This window comes from Sinocyclocheilus rhinocerous, unplaced genomic scaffold (genome assembly GCF_001515625.1).
Source record: "Sinocyclocheilus rhinocerous isolate Xijiao unplaced genomic scaffold, SAMN03320098_v1.1 scaffold1297, whole genome shotgun sequence".
NCBI classification, from domain to species: Eukaryota; Metazoa; Chordata; class Actinopteri; order Cypriniformes; family Cyprinidae; genus Sinocyclocheilus; species Sinocyclocheilus rhinocerous.
The window spans coordinates 359,879-377,368 of record NW_015660891.1 but is presented as its reverse complement, the minus strand read 5'-3'; positions in this window follow the sequence as shown (position 1 = coordinate 377,368).

Genomic DNA, 17,490 nt, shown 5'->3' with positions numbered 1-17,490 from the left:
GTTTGTTTGTTTTATATTACTATTCCAAGAAGAAAATTCAATAAACAGTTGTTAAAAAAATATAAAAAAACTTCTGAAATCATGAAATTGTAATTATAATTATTTTTGTTAGTTTCTATATATATATATTTTTTTTTTATTTATTTACAGGAAATATAACTAATAAAGTAAAAATAAGGTAAATAGCCTTCAAATATTGTTGTGGATAATCAGATTGGAGCTGGTGATTTAATCCAATCATTTTAGCCAGTCATAATTTGCACAAACTAACCCATCTGATGCATTTTGTGTCAGACTCTGGGCCAGGTTTTGTGTGTGTCTTGGCTCCCTATATGCTCCGTCATCTAGTTTCTCTGTCTCGTGTTTTGAGTTCATTGTTCCCAGGTGTTTCCAATGTTAATTGTCATTAGTTCCAGGTGTCTCTTGTCTTCCCCTCATTAGTTCCTGTGTATTTAAAGTGTGTTCTAGTTCTTGTCCTTTGTCAGTCGTTAAACGTCATCCTGTCATCCTGATGTGTCGAGTCCTGTGATCCCAAGCCTTTGTTCAATAAACCCTTTTGAGTTACTTTACTCCGTGTCTCCTCGCTCCTTCGTTCCCGTGTTCCTCGTGTGTGTGAACCGTGACAGAACGACTGACCCAAAACAGTAAGCGGTGCTCCTTCTTCCGTGTTTTGTTTTTGTTTTTTGAAGTCTTTTGGTTTTCCTTTTTCTCCCGTTTGTCTCCGCGGTACGAAGACCGCCCTTCTGTGAAGCGTGCCGGCCGCGCCGTTGTCAAGCCCGCCAGCCGGGGCTTTCTCCAGCCCGCTGACCGGGCCGAGGTCAAGCCCGTCAGCCGGGGCTATCTCCAGCCCGCTGGCCTCGCCAAAGACGAGCCCACCGGACGCTCAGGACCAACCCGTACCTATGTCAAGCCCACCAGCCGGGGCTATCTCCAGCCCGCTGACCAGGCCGATGGGAGGCCTGTCAGCCGGGGCTATCGCCAGCCCGCTGGCCACGCATATGGCAAGCCCATCGGACATTAATGTGGCAAGCCCGCCAGACGTTCAACACTTAAGTTCGCCGACCACGCCTTTTCCCCCCCGATCCAGAAGAGGAGACTAGGGGCGAGGAGAAGGGTGTCGGCTTCAGCCCCAGAGCTGGCTCCAGTGTCAGCTCCAGCCCCAGAGCTGGCTCCAGTGTTGGCCGAGAACACGCCGTTTCCCCCCGATCCAGAAGAGGATGCTAGGGGTGAGGAGAAGGGTGTCGGCTTCAGCCCCAGAGCTCGCTCCAATGTCGGCCCAGGCCCCAGAGTTCGCTCCAGTGTGGACCCAGACTACGCCTGTTCCCCCCAGGAAGGGCTCCCGATCCCCAGTTAAGCCCAGGAAGGGCTCCCGATCCCCAGTTAAGCCCAGGGAGGGCTACAGATCCGGAAGAAAGCCCAGGGAGGGCTCCAGTCCCCAGTCCTGTCTCCTCGCTCCTTCGTTCCCGTGTTCCTCGTGTGTGTGTGAACCGTGACATTTTGCACACAAAAAAATTGCAAGATTTTTGTGTAGAAATTATACATGGCTCTATATAAAAATGTCCTAATTTAAACTGTGGTAAACAAGTGTATAAGTGTTGAACTGGTGTTGGTTTTGATGACATGGATGCTGAATATGTAAGTCAGTAACTCAGACACACAGAAATATTGTCAGACACACACAAATAGTGATCATATTCTCAATTTACTATGTAGAAGAGGGCATCACCGTGAACCTTGATAATTCAGTTTATACACCTCCACCAGCTGTGTTTTGCCTTTCCGGACATTAAGTATCGCAGCCCTCTATTGCTGCATCAGACCTTCACAACAAGTTCTTTTAAAAGCTCTCAATTTAACATCATCTGTTGTACAATTTAATGCAAGGTTGATCTGGATACCGTAGAGGGATGTTTTGAGTGTACGTGAAAATGTGTGTGTGTGTGTGTGTGTGTTCTGAAAATGACGCACCCACACAAATGAAGGTCATTAACAGCTACTGAAGTAGTATCAGAGTCTTAGCTGGCGCAGAAAACGGCTTGTGATATTACTAATTAAACTCAGTGATGCGGCGGAGGCTCCTCCGTGCTGTAAACACAACCTCGCTCGCTCTCTCTCTCTCTCTCTCTCTCTCTTTAGTCGTCGGCGGGATGTGATTGATCCTAATATCTTTGAAATATACACTCGCTTTCATCTCGTCAGTGCCGAGGGATGTCGAAGTGAAAGCGAAGCAGGAAAGGAACAATTCCAACACGTAAAATAAGATCTTGTTGCTGTATTCATTGCTATAATTAAATTTCGCCATCAGCTTCCTTTGATAGATTGAAGCGTTCACCTCGTTGAGCACTCTGTGCGCTGTGAGAGAAACGTTTCTGATGTCTGCCGTTCGGGTGGCCCTCATGTGTGAAAAGGGGGAGGGCGTAAAAAAATGACTTTGTTGATATCAATTACCAGGTGACTGTTGATCAATGATAGCCGCGCCATAATGATTTGTTGTCAGATCTTTTGAGGAATGAGCAACGCTGTCTTTTTTCCCCTTAAAAGAGAAGCTTGTTTGGGGTGAGCTGTTTTTAAGAAGTGGAGAGGCTGATTGTGTTCTCTTTGCTGTGCAATTTTCCACTGATAGGCCCTGCCAACACGCCCTGTTAACACAAAAGCCCTGGCTGACACTGTGACAATTACCATTACCCCAAACACATCGCAAGTGACTTTCTTTTTTTTTATTGGATGCTGAGATGAGAAACCAAAGAACGGAAAAGAAAAGGGAAATATTCTGCTTTGCGCTCTTTCTTAATGAAGCGTTTAGCTCTTGCCTAATGGAAACAAATGTCAGCCTTTTAGTGGGAAACGTCTCATGCACGGGAATGAGGAATAAAAACAGAAATTCTACATTTAGTAGATAATGAACCAAACACAGGCTCCCAGACAGGTGCCAAGGGAGGCACCTGTTCTGTCGCAAGGGTTGTTGACAGCAAATAGCGTGTACTAGAACATCAGTACGGAGGCTTGCCGTAAGAACTATCACTGTCGACCAATTAAAAAAGAACTAACAGATGTTCTTCGTTGCCTTCAAGGCTCAAACTTTTTTATGATGTAGCTAAGCATTAGCCTAGGTAGTGCAAGGTAGTGCGATGAGTCTCATACAGAGATGCAGCTGCTAATCAGTCTTTGTAATCATATTTCCTGAATGTGATGGGTGCTGAAACAAATTTTGGTCTTTAGAATGCAAGAATCTCAGGATACAACAAAGTATGCTCATTATGCACCTTATTCTGACTATTAACTGCCCATTTAGACAGGGCGAGATTGTTTGACCTGTAAATTGTGTAAAACATATAAAACGGCCTGAAAGAAAGTTGGTTTTATGGTACTAATATCCCAAAGTAGTCAATTTGAAAGAAGTATAAAATTAAATTTTAAACAGGTTAAATCCGGGAATTGCTAATGCTGAATTTTAGGTTTTGATAGCTAATTGTGACAATAATTTCTTACAGTGAATATGAAATTGTGGAAAAAAATTTTTTTTTTCAGTTTTGAAGTCAGCGAATGGGATTTCTCAGTGATTCTTTCTGCAGGTTACATCATTAAGCCAGTAGGTGGCGACAAGTGTCTGAGTCAATGATTCATTCACTGCCAATTCATTGCAACACTGATTTACTGATTCATGGAATTGTCAATATAAGTGGGTCATTAAATCATTTATTGAGCTGATTCATTCAAAATATGCTGATTCATTCAGAACGAAGCAAATCAAACTGTAAAGTTATTTTTCCACAATTTCATATTCACTGTAAGAAATTATTTAGTGATTAATTTGGAGTCTGCGTCTGTGCAGTAGTGATTCATTTGGAGCTGAGTTTGCGCAGTAGTGATTCACCTGGAGCCTGAGTCTGCGCAGTAGTGATTTACCTGGAGCCTGAGTCTGCACAGAAGTGATTCATTTGGAGCTGAGTCTGCGCAGTAGTGATTCACCTGGAGCCTGAGTCTGCACAGTAGTGATTCACCGCATGACAGAAATCAATTGTTTATGAATGACCAATCACTAGTTAAAATTAGCAACAACTTGTGTCGTTCTGAAAAGTTACTGCAGTAATAATTAAGTAGGCAGCACAACCGTGCGATGCTGATTTTATACAAAAGTTGAATAAACACAAAGTTAATATTGCTTAACCTGCATACCATTTTTGCTCTGCCAGCGAAATAGTTCCAAACAAAGGCTCTCGCTCATTACTGCACAGACATGGGCTCAAGATGAATCACTACTGCGCAGACGCGGACTCCAAAAGACGTCATTGGCGCAAGCTGGCAGCGGCCATACTGGAACGTTTTGGCTTCACTTTTCTATAGTGGAAGGAAGTAAAGACACTTCACCCATCTTTTTTACAGTCTATGATTCTGAGTCACAGGTGTTACTGTAAACACTTTACGGTAGGCTGCTGTACAGATGTTTTACTAATGCATTTTAACTGGGGTTGGATATATGAAATAATACTTATAGTCAATCCGACTACATCTGATTTTACACACTTTTAAGTGCCCTGATTCAAATACTAAAGGCTGTGTTAGTTACTCATATTTTCCCACTCCTCCACAGTCATTTGCTTTTACTCTAGAAACACCCACGGCCATTTTATAATCGTCATCCGTCTACAGACTGAATTCAGCCTCACAGTGACTGTCATGGTTGAAGAATACTGATATTCAGACATTGAATACTAATCCTCTGATTCTGTCAGCAATTCAAGGCCGAGCTTTTGGGGTCCTCCGATTATGCATATTCACTGTTTAGAGATTTATTTGGATGATCTGGCAAAATCACTCCAAATTGTCCTTGTTATCCCCTCTTCTTCACCCTCCCACAGCAAATGATGGCTAATTCTAATTGAAGTTTTTTTTTTTCTCCTCTATCTTTTTTATCCTTTTAAATAGGGCCATCCTCCATGATTGACTCAGTCCATTTCCTCATCTCTGTCTCTCTCTTTCAGCATGGTGTTTGTAATTAACACTCACAGCCTTTTCTCCTCCTTTTAGCCATTCTGTCAGCTTCACTTAGTTCACTTGCTATTTTTCCCCCTCCCTCGCTCTGTTTCTCTCTTTCATACCGAGGATACTTCTTGATCTGCCTTTGAGGCTCAGGCACAGTCGGTCTGCGGGTGAAAGGCCCTGTGGTTCTTCTTTCTGACACATAGTGACAAAAAACTTCACGACTGTAAGTCAGTTCTTTACTTCTCTCAGCTCTTAAGGGAGGTTTGTTTGCCCAGCAACTGTTTGTTGCGGTGTGCCGCATGATGTGATGCAAAATGGAATTGATAATTGGGCCACAAGCAAATTAAAAAATAGTTGTCACTATGCCACTTGAAAGCCTTAAGCCCAAACAATAAGAGAGTCATCTTCTCCCACCTATAACCGTGCTTGAAAAGAACACTTGGACCAACCTAAAGTCCAAGCTTATCTGGTTTTAGCAATGCTGGTTTGTTACTGGCACAGGCTTTGCTTGTTGTGGCAGCTTGGCCTGAGAGCAATGATTGGTGTGTAGCCTAAACCAGGGCCAAACTGACCAAAGCATGGTTTAGCATACTTTTTGAAAGAGTACTTCTGTCACCACAACTCTCGGAAAGTTTAGCATGGTAATGTACATGACAATGTTAATGTGTTTGGTCTTGGCGAAATAGATTTGCTACGCTGCTCTTGCTGTGGGAGAGCAAGTACCATGACTTTCTACTGCCAAAACATCCACAGACATGCTGCTGTGAGCATGTAGGAAATACTGCTGTTGCACATATAACATACATGAAATTACCCCACTATACATGAAATACCCCATAGCAGATCTGTACAGGTGGAGCTGGGGAAGGTGGAGGGTTTCTGAAGAGTGCTGCAACTGCTATAACTGTATTTGAATGTTCAGCACCAAGCTCATTGGCTGCTGATGCAACTAAAACCAATCGGTTGCACCATGTGAATAATGATGTGGTTATATCAGATTGAGTTAGAACCTATCAGCCTTCACCATCTAGAGTTTCATGACAGAACTTTGGATTTATTATAGAAATAATGGTGCATACTTAAGTGTGAACTGAAGGTAATGTTTTCAGACGCTTAATTGCAAGTTAACCGACATTAAAGTGTATTATAGTTTAAATATATATATTAAATGCAATTATTTGAACTTTTTATTTGAGTGGTTTTGACTGACTTAAGTAGAACTTAAGTATATCTTCATATGTAATTTCATTCTACTGTGTTTGATATATGGTTAAATGCATGTACAAAACTACAATATACTTTAATGGAATTTCTATTGAAAATTGTATGACATGTATTTAAATAAATTTGTAATTACACATTTGTAATGAAGTTCCAATTTAGTACATTTAAAGATATTAAATATATTAACTAAAATATAGTTCAAATTATAATCAAGTACTTTAGAATTTGCTTAAGTATTTTAGCCAACACATCAAAATAAGTGTGAAAGTGTCTCTCTTTAAGTGCACTTAAGTGGCCTTTTATTTTATTAATATTACATTAACTGCAAGTACAATGGTGCACTATATGCAAGCTGAGCAAGTACAATTGAGATTGATGGGACTGGTAACCAATAGCTGTTTCCAGATATATTAGATCTTATTTTACTCCAGCATGGCATCCATGGAGATCATACTGCGATTGTATAGTGTTGCAATCGATGTCGAAGTTGCCCTTGAAGAACGAGCGGTAGATGCAATAGTATCCGTTGTATTTGTAAAGGATGTCATTGTCAGGTGTATTTGTGTTACTCCACACACCTGCATGTGCTTGTGCATGCGTTTCTTGTGAGGTGTTGAGGTTAGTATGCTGACTATGAAGGATCCTGAACCAGTAGAGTGTGAAATGAAAGAAGGGAAGACTCCCTTCCCCCCATTCCTGCCTAAAACAGACGTCTGGGAATAATGACCTCAAACTTGCCCCAGGGGCGCTAGCTGATGATGTCACCAGGAGGACAGAATTAGAATTAGGTTAACAGCAAGTGGTTAACCCTCATTGTTCCAGTAGGAAAGGCACAGTGCCTGTGGTAATCTGCTGAATGAGGTGCACAAGTCCCAAAATGCATTCTCGACACCGTAACCAGGAGAAAATCTGCTAGACCTCTATAGATTTAAGCACTGCTAAAAAGTTTCTCCTGTTCCAATTTAATGTGCAGAGACATCTGTAAGTAAGCCATTTGTAGCTAGAGGTGGGTTGCATGACCAAAATCTTTATTATGAGTAGTTTTAATTCACAACAACATTGATTGTGCCTATGATGTTTTTTGCCGGAAATTCAGCCACCTGAAATATTTGATATATTACATACAGTAGCCAAGTGGAATTAATTCTATTGAATGTGCAAATGTAGTGTACTTCAAATCTAAAAAATATACTAAAAATACTATACTTGCTGTTGATATATTAATGAAATAAAAGGCACAAGAGACACTTGCATGACTGTTTCTTAACACACTTAAGTATGTTTTTAAAAAGTGCACTTTGTAAGAATGTCATGTTAATGGTTTTACTTTTAAAGTAAATTTTGGCATGATTTAACAAACTTCACATTTTTTAATGTGTTGACCAACATACAATTAAACATGATTGTTCAAAGGTTATTGGAGTACTTTTTACAAGAAAATACTTATACTCCAGAATTTCATGTTTAATTAAGTGTGTTACTTGCCATTTATTTGTGATTGTTTGTGAAATTTGCTGGCAATTTCTAAGTAAAAGTTGTTAAAAATTAAATCCTACACCAATGTTGTTGTAGTGCACTAAAGCACATGTAAAGTACTTGATTAAAATTTCAACTCTGTTGTGTTATTTGATATTGCATTTTACAAGTTAATATATCAAATATAGTAAATGGCAACTTCATCAGTACAAATGTGTATTTAAATACATGACATGTTCAATAAAATTGGCATTACAATACCATTTAGTTTACCATAAATGCTTGTTAGTACATTTGGCAGTACAATTTAACCATAATTTAATTTAACCATATTTCAAAGACAATAGAATTATGAAATTATAAAGATGTACTTTAGTCCTTCTTTTGTGTGTCAAAAAAGCCCTCTGACGTTTTGCAAATGTAATTTAATTTGAAAGTAAACTATAATACCTTTTAATTTAATTGCTATTAACATGCAATTAAGTGTCTAAAAACATTACATTAATTTTGCACTTAAGTATATTGTTTTAAAGTCTTTTTCACAAGGGACAGCAAAGTCTTTGCCACAGCAGGTCACACATTTCTATCATCACACAATATATATGATCATACTGTCCAGCTCTACCATCTGCCTCAAATAGGCAATATGAAAAGCATTTCATTAACACTAATTTGTGTAGATATTTCATGTCAAATCGTCGTAGTCACTTCAGTGTTTTACGAACTTCAGAATCACAAAACACTGTTTAGGAGAAAAGCTTCCCTAATCGTCTTCATGGCTTCTCAGTCGCTCTCCGTTGTTTCCCTGCTTAAACTGGATCTCATACAAACAACTCTCTTTCCATTCCAGAAAAGAGAAAAACAGTGAAAATAACTGAATTTGGCAACTGCCTTTCCTTCGCCTGAGTCCACAGATGCTGGTACGGGCCGGCTATTGCAGAGACGTGAGAGGGATGGAGGAAAAAAAAGCAGAGAGCTGGGCAGAAAGAGGAGGGTTTCTGTTTATCAGAGGCGGCAGGCCTGGCATCGGGCCGTTGGCGAGCTGCTCCGTCTCTGCCTGTCCATGGCTTAAAGGATGTAAATGATGGGGGCATGGTGGGTGCCTGGTCCAGTGCGGAGGGCCCTTGGCTGTGGAGCTCAGGCAAGCACGGCTGGCGGAGGACCAGGAGAGGTAGAGCTGAAGACACTGGGATCAGGCAAGACCCATGTGCTTAGAGAGAGAGCTTTGTAGTGAGGCCAGGAAGCTCACAGACGCAGGGAAGCACACTGTAGGGATAGAAGACAAACGCACACCTGCTCAAACACAATATAAAATGTTTTACATCCCTAAAGTATTACATACTGCTTGAACCCAAATGCGTAAAAAGTGGTATATCTGCACAAACAGGCAAAAGCATAATATGCCATATTCACAAATGTAATAAACAAACTCTTAAAAATTAGGGTTCCAAAAGGGAACTCTTTTTTGCAGTGATGCCATAGAGAAACCACAAAAAAACCTGTCTGGGAAGACATTTTATTAAACAAGAGAACTTTGTTTCAATTTAAAGAAACTTTTGTGCAATGGAAAGATTCCATTAACGTTAAAAATTCTTCATGGAACCATCAATGCCAATAAAGAACCTTTATTTATTTATTTATTTATTTCACTTTTGTGTAATGGAAATGTTCTATGGATATTAAAAGGATAGTTGACCCAAATATGAAAATTTGTGTTAATTTACTTCCATCCAAGATGCAAGTGACTTTTTTCCTCAGCAGAACAGTAAAGAAGATTTTTAGCTGAAACCGTGGTCCTTGGTGATCCATAAAATGCAATGTCAAGGGTCATCGTCACTTTGAGAGTTAAAAAATAAATAAATAAATAAAAACATATAAGGCAACACAAAATTAATATTTGTGACCCCTGATGATATATTGAGGTCTTATGAAGCGAAACGATTAGTCTGTGCAAGAAACTGAACATTATATACAGCATTATCACCAGTAATCCAGAGCCTCAGACAAACGGGAAAGTCTGATTATTTTCTGTGATCTGTTTCTTTCGGACAGTTTGTTTCAATGAACTTCTTCAAATAACAGATTCACCGATACTTTTACATATTCATGTAATGGTTTAATGTACACAATTACATTGTTGAAGCACCCATTATTGATGTGAAACACTGATGTTATACGTGACTAAAGCATATAAAGTGAATAAACTAGTCTTAATCAACTCATCTTTTTACATAAACCATTAGAAACCATAAAAACTTTCATTTCGCCCCTTCATTCAAGTGCTCGGTTCAAGTGCTTCGGTCCGATTCAGAACTGTTTTCTCAGTTCAGGGACTGTTGGAGGAACTGGAGCCCTGTATGAGTTTGCAAACTGTGGCATCATAGGATCATATACACCAGTATTTTGGCTCATTTCGAGTCAGATTGACTGTCAGGCGTCCCAAAGTGAGTTTTGATTGAGTAATTAGAGTAAGATCTGTGCTGCTTGAACTGCGAACTGTTTCAGACGATTCATCCAGTTCACTAAAAAAGAACCAGTTCAAAAGAATAATTCATTTGCATTACAGGTAATAGTTTTGTAAATGTTTAGTTTCTTGCACAGACCGATCGTTAAGCTTCATAAGACCTCAATATATCTTTAGGAGCCATGGGTATTAAGTTTGTGTTTCTTTATGTGCTTTTTTGACTCTCAAAGTGATGATAGCCATTAACTTGCATTTATGAATCACCAACGATCACAGTTTCAGCTAAAAATCTTTACTGTTCTACTGAAAAAGGCACCTACATCTTGGATGGCCTGACGGTGAGTAAATTAACAGCAAATCAAAATCTTTGGTGAATTTTTCTTTTAAAGGTTCTTCATGGACCCATATATGTCAGTAAAGAACTTTCCTTTTTTTGAAAGTTCAGGCCCAAAACTGCATCAGATACAGTCATTCTCACACTAGCACTTCACTACATTATTTTAAGTGGCGCTCTTAGGGACAGAGCACCTTAAACATACACACACACACACACAATTTTCTCTGTCCCAAAACGGTGTCCATTTTTCCTGTCACGGTTAAAACAGTGGTTCCCAGGCCAATCAAAATCTTTGGTGAATTTTTCTTTTAAAGGTTCTTCATGGACCCATATATGTCAGTAAAGAACTTTCCTTTTTTTGAAAGTTCAGGCCCAAAACTGCATCAGATACAGTCATTCTCACACTAGCACTTCACTACATTATTTTAAGTGGCGCTCTTAGGGACAGAGCACCTTAAACATACACACACACACACACAATTTTCTCTGTCCCAAACGGTGTCCATTTTTCCTGTCATGGTTAAAACAGTGGTTCCCAGGCTGTGTGCAGTTTGTTTTTCCTTTCATTTTCTTTTACTTTTTTTGCTGGCAAGTGGGAAAGTGACATTTTTGAGACGACGTCCCATGAGTTCCCCCACGGCGGCGCTAGGGCTTGACAGCCGTTCGTTTGAGGCGGTGTCAGGCTGAAATTATACTGTCTGTGAAACCTAGTAACGAGCCAGGAATATGGCCCTGGAGCCACGGGCAGTCAGAGAGAGAGAGAAAGAGAGACAGGACTGAAGACCACAGAAGAAAAAATAGGTTGATGTTTATTACACCAATATGGCACGAAATACATTTGCAAAAGATATTTAACAATAATGTGGTTTAGCATTAGGAAAAGGTAAATACAGTGACCTCAGATACAAAGAGATGTTGTAAACAGTGCTGCATGGATGGCGTATTTTTGTAGGCCAAATTTGGAAACATTTCTGGTTGCATCATCCTGAAGACAGTGGCTTTTTTTTTTGTTTTTTTTTTGTTAAATGCCTGAAATAAGGTCTGTGGTGAACACAAGCTCAAGGTACTTTTACATTTTATTCTATGACACAAAATACATCAGTAATCCCCTCTTGCGATTTTTTAAAAAGCTACTTGACTTGAAAAAGTCGGTTGCTAAGAAGTAACTATATGGGACTACAGGGGTTGTAGGGGACATTAAACATCATCACATCGGACAGGTAAACTCAACTTATTTTATGCAATGATCCAAAAGCTAATAGAAAAATTCTACTGTGTTTTTGTTGAGGGAACCAGTGTGATGCTAACTTCCTACAAAAATATGCCATCACTGTAGCACTCTATTGTACACACTTTAGTTTTTACAGTATTGGCTCCGTTTACAATCTGTCTCAGGTGATCCGATCACAGCTTACACTTGATAGTAACATGCATCTCAAATACTGTTTGTCTTCTCTGACCACTTGCAATTGGATTAAAACATTTAGTGCAGTTTATTCCTTTAGATGCCCCCCCCCCTCCCCAGATGCATCAGGGTAGATATGTGTTTATACTGTAAATACAGTATGTTCACATGTGTTTCTGACCTCTGAATGTGGTCTGTGTGATTTCGTCAAAGCGATTTGACCTCACTTACACTATATTTAGTCCTGGTACAGTGTGGTCACATATGATTGGATCACCCACGACAGATCTTAATACCATTTATAAACATGGTCTTGCTACTGTTTTGATTTGGGGAAAAAAAAAAAATATATATATATATATATATATAAAATATTATGTTTGGGGAAAAAAGTGCATTGTAGGCCTACTGAGCTTTTTAGATTTCAACAGTAGGTAAAAGTTTACTGGGAAAACTCACTACATTACTACACAGAAAAACAAATGCACATTTTAATGTACTGTATACAGCACATTTATTTTTGGAACAATGTGTTACATGTAAACAGACAGCAATGTCAGAAATATTTATGGAATACACATGTTTTCCTGACATATTTTGATAAATGAATGGATCATTTTTGCACATAATGACTCACATGATGAAAGAATGTTTACAAGCTGTGAAGTGTGATTTCACTGAGAATCATCTTGACCAGCATGCCATGCATGTTTAGTTATTGTGCAAATTACAGACAATTGTACTTACTCTTTTGTAGCTACACATTCCAAAACATGTCCAGTTTGCTTGAGTGAGAAATTCAAATGTGATGTGAACTACAAACTGATTGTTCATAGTTATGAACTTCTTTTTTTGAGGGGAGAAAAAAAGAATAATGGAGCCAAAGCTTTTGTAAATATACATGCTTGCAATTCCCTGCAGACTTTTTCAGATCATTACATTTTTATGTAAAAATATGATAATTTTGAGGGGAAAAAAGGGATAAATGCAACAAAACAGGGAAAGTTCCCCTTCATGTTCTTTGACCACATCAAAACTAAATGCTATTGTAAATAAAATTATTTTCGATTGGTCAAAATCTTTTATCATGTGTATTGCATGCTGCGATTATATGATATATGTTTTTCGCCAACAAGACTGACTAGCAGTGCTGGTTCTGTTCTGCATCCCACGTCTCTTTCATTGAAAATGAACTGGTAACTCGGGGATATCATATAGCACAGCCTTGACAATATACATCTGCAAAATGAACATATGCATTTACTATAATTTTGGTTGATAGAGAGCAGACTTTGTAGTATTTCTAGCAGTTTAATGCATAATACTTGATTGCTATGCAGGTTAAAACAAATCTTTCTTTGCATCCGTGAGATCAGGACTTCCCCTTCATCGAGCATTATCAGAACTCTCACGTGAGACCACGGCATATGAAGCGGCACACTTAACTGATTGGCTGAGTGGCAGCCAGGTCAAAGGTCAGACAGGATCTCTTATGTTCCCCAGGGTGTCGTTGCGATGCATGACACACCAAGTGTGACAGCTCGATTTAAATAAGCGTACATTAGCGTGGTGACAGTGCTGAGAGAGTGCTTGCATGTTCTCAACACTGTGACTGTTCACTGATGTGCCTGCGGGTTCCAGTGAATCAGTGCTACGTAAATCTTTTTCGTAAATTTCTTTGACTTTTTAACACCCAGCTGCAGCTTTTTGAGGAAAGGTGTACCGTTATTATTCAAAAAATTCAGAAGTTCAGTTTTCGCCTGGCGAACAATTGGGGGACAATCCTGTTGACTTACATTGAAAGACAAACCCAGTTGCCATCTAAAGAGACTTCTTGAATTAGCAGCTCTTTTGGACACTAAGCAACTTCTCTCAAATCCCTAGCAACCACCAACAACACCCTAGCAACTACCGACTGAACCGACTTGAGAATGCCTTTCAAATTCTATTTAAATTTCTGTAGCAAACAGGATGCAGATGCAATTGGAATTTGAATGTAAGGAAGCTGAATTCAAATTGATTATTGAAATTCAAAGAAATACATTTAAATGAAATCTGTAACTAGAAAAGCAAAGTTTGTATAAATAAACATTGAATCATGGTTTGGCCCAGCTTAATTTGAAAGTTTTGGTGGATGGATGGATAGATAGATGACATACAAAATTGTATTTAGTCAATAAGATTTCATCAAACAAACAAACAAACAAACAAACAAATAAATAAAGTTTGGAAGCCACACTTTTAAATAATACATAAATAATACCAGTGTGGAAAAACACTTCATTTACCAGAATGCATTACATATATTGAATTTCTATGAATTGCAGTTCAGTAAATTCAACTTCCTGTCATTCCAATTAATTTTCCTGTTGGCTGTGGCCAATTCATTTTGATTAAAACAACAACAACAACAACAACACTGTATTCACAGATACTATGTCATGAAAGTGTTACACACTTAAAGGGATAGTTGACCCAAAAATGAAAACTCATCATTTACTCACCCTCATGTTGTTCCAAACCTGCATGGGTGTCTTTATTTGGTCCCACTTTATATTAAGTGGCCGTAATACCTGTGTACTTACATAGTAACTAGATGTGTACGTAGTATGTAACCACAGTGTAAGTACACATTGGTACATAGTATCTACAGCTGTAATATTTCTGTAACTACACACATGTAACAACCCTCCGAATGGTTTGTTACACTGTGGTTACATACTACGTACACATCTAGTTACTATGTAAGTACACAGGTATTAGTGCCACTTAATATAAAGTGGGACCCTTTATTTTGCTGAGCACAAAAGAAGATGAAGAATGTTGGTAACCAAACAGTTGCTGGTAGCCACTGACTTCCATAGAATTTTGATACTATGGAAGTCAATGGCTACCAAAAACAATTTCATCAATACAAACATATCATTACAAATGTATTTAAATACATGACAACAAGTTTCAATAGAAATGACATTAGTTTACAACAAATGCTTATCAGTGTATTCAGCAGTATACTTTAACCATATTTCAACTACAAAGAAGTGATTCATGACATTACCGCTGGTGTGGACGCTAATATCGTTATCTTTATAGTTATCTTTATAGTTATCCTTCTTGGTGTGAACGGGGCTTAAATATTACTTAAGTGAGTCAAAAATAAACAAACAAAGAGTACACTTGCATTTATTATCAATTTAAACTATAATGCATTTTCATTTATTTGCAATTCATATACAATTAAATGTCTGAAAACATAACATTTAGTTCACACTTGAGTGTTATCTTTTAAAGTATATTATTTCAGTAATAAGTACACCAAGGAATCATGCTGATGAGTTTCACACGTTTGAGCACCACTCAAATGTTCTTCAGAAAATGTGAAAATCTAGTTTAATGTCACTCTTTTCGAATATGTCACGTTACGAGTCCATCTCAATATGTCTTATTCCCCTCACACTGCACTGGGATCATTGTGTGGCTTTCTGTGAAGTCTTACACTCAGCCTTGGTTGCACCTCTCATTTCACCCAGTGACCTCAGCGCTGATGGCCTGTCACTTAAAACAGCCAGTGGCCATGGGGAACGGCCTGGAACGAATGACAGCCCGCCATGTGCGCGCACACACACACACACACACACACACAGCGCTTTAACTAGAGGTGACAAGTTTGCGTTCAGGCTTTTTAAGTTCTCCAGACGCGGACACACGAAAGCCCGGTTCAATCAGGAACAATCTCATGACGCTGCCCTTTCCACAACATCAACATATAAGTGCACACTCACACTTGTCTCCTGTCTATAAAAAAACATGTGTTCTTTGAGTCCATGGCAACACACCTCGTGACACCCTGCCCTGCCCCAGCCGTGACCTGTGGGATTGTATGACAACCACAGAGTATGCTAGCCCAGATTACAGAGGAAGCCGGCCTCTCCTGTTGCAGCCGGTTCCTCCTTCGAGGGGCCCTGGGATCGAGGTGACGCACAACTCCACTCGGGGTTCGTCTGCATTTGACTGGCAGTAACGCGGAGCCATTTGAGGCTGCCTGGTTCCACCTTTCCATCGCTGGGTGACTCAGGCATCTCAGATGGCATGTTAATGTCTGTGAGTTTCAGAGTAACATGTTAAAAGGTTACTTGGCTTTTCTTTGACTGGTGTAACCATTATAGCACAAGCCAAAAGCTGTTTCCATCCAAGGTTTCTGTCTATTAGCTTGAAGATCATCTAAATGCAAGTGCAATTCTAAATGTGGACACGATTCACAGCATTTTTAATGTTTAGGGTAAACTTTCTCCAATCAAGAATTAGATTGTTAGAAATACCACCTGCATCTGAATTGCTCCTCACTTATCAGTGCACTCATTTAGTTCAATCCTTATGAAAACAAGTGTGCTTAAATGTATTGAATGTGCACTTCTTGTGTAATTTAAATATTTAAAGTGATCCCAAAAACCTGTACCTGCAGATAATATAATATGAATGAAATAAAAGGTCACTTAAGTGCACTTAAAGAGAGAGAATTTCATTACAGTTTCTTAATAGACTTAAGTACACTTTTAAAAAGTGCTCTTCGTTATAATGTTAAATTAAAGGTTTTGAGTTAAAGTACATTTTAAATCATTGATTTAATCATATTTTATCATGCTTTAAAAAAGTACAATTTATTGTACAAGTATACTAAAGAATTAAGCTCAACAATTGGATCCCGTTGTTCCAGAGAAAAGTATGGTGCAAAGTATCAGTAATAACATAATAAAAAGCTGCTACATCTGGGGAGGCCTGTGACATTGTTCCTACATTGTACATTTTGAATAAAATATGAAACACAGTAACAAATGCTGTCATGTCATCTTGCATTAAGAGGCAGATCCATGATGTTTGGGAATGCAATCATTTGAGAAAGTTCTGGGAGGTTATTATACCAAATAATTTAGATTTTTTTTAGAATAAAACAATATTTGAGAAATGGTGTGCCATGATATTGGTCTGCTTTTTAGATCAGTTTTCCAATCAGATATGTTGATGTAAAGTCACATTAGTTTTTATTTGGACATCCTGAAATGTATTCTGTAAATGTGTTTCTGTCACAGTTTTCTTACCAGATAAAAAAAATAAAAAAATAAATAAAAAATTAAAAAAAAGATTTTATGTGAATCTTGATCTTTCCAAACTGTGCCATGATATTGGTCTGCTTTTTAGATCAGTTTTCCAATCAGATATGTTGATGTAAAGTCACATTAGTTTTTATTTGGACATCCTGAAATGTATTCTGTAAATGTGTTTCTGTCACAGTTTTCTTACCAGATAAAAAAAAAAAAAAGATTTTATGTGAATCTTGAATCTAGATCTTTCCAAACAAATTTTGTGATACCTCAAAATTCAAAAATAATGGATGGAAACATAGCTAACCATGCTTTCTTAAATAATGACTTTTGAAGAGTGTGGCCACTTTCTTCTTTTTATATTAATAGACGTCCGGCTGCGTGAGTGTGTTTGTACATGTAATCTGAGACGTCATTGGTCATATCTCCCATCCCCCCTGAACACAACCAGCTGGACCATTTTGTTCAGTTACCCACTCACTGTTCAGATTAAGTTTCAATC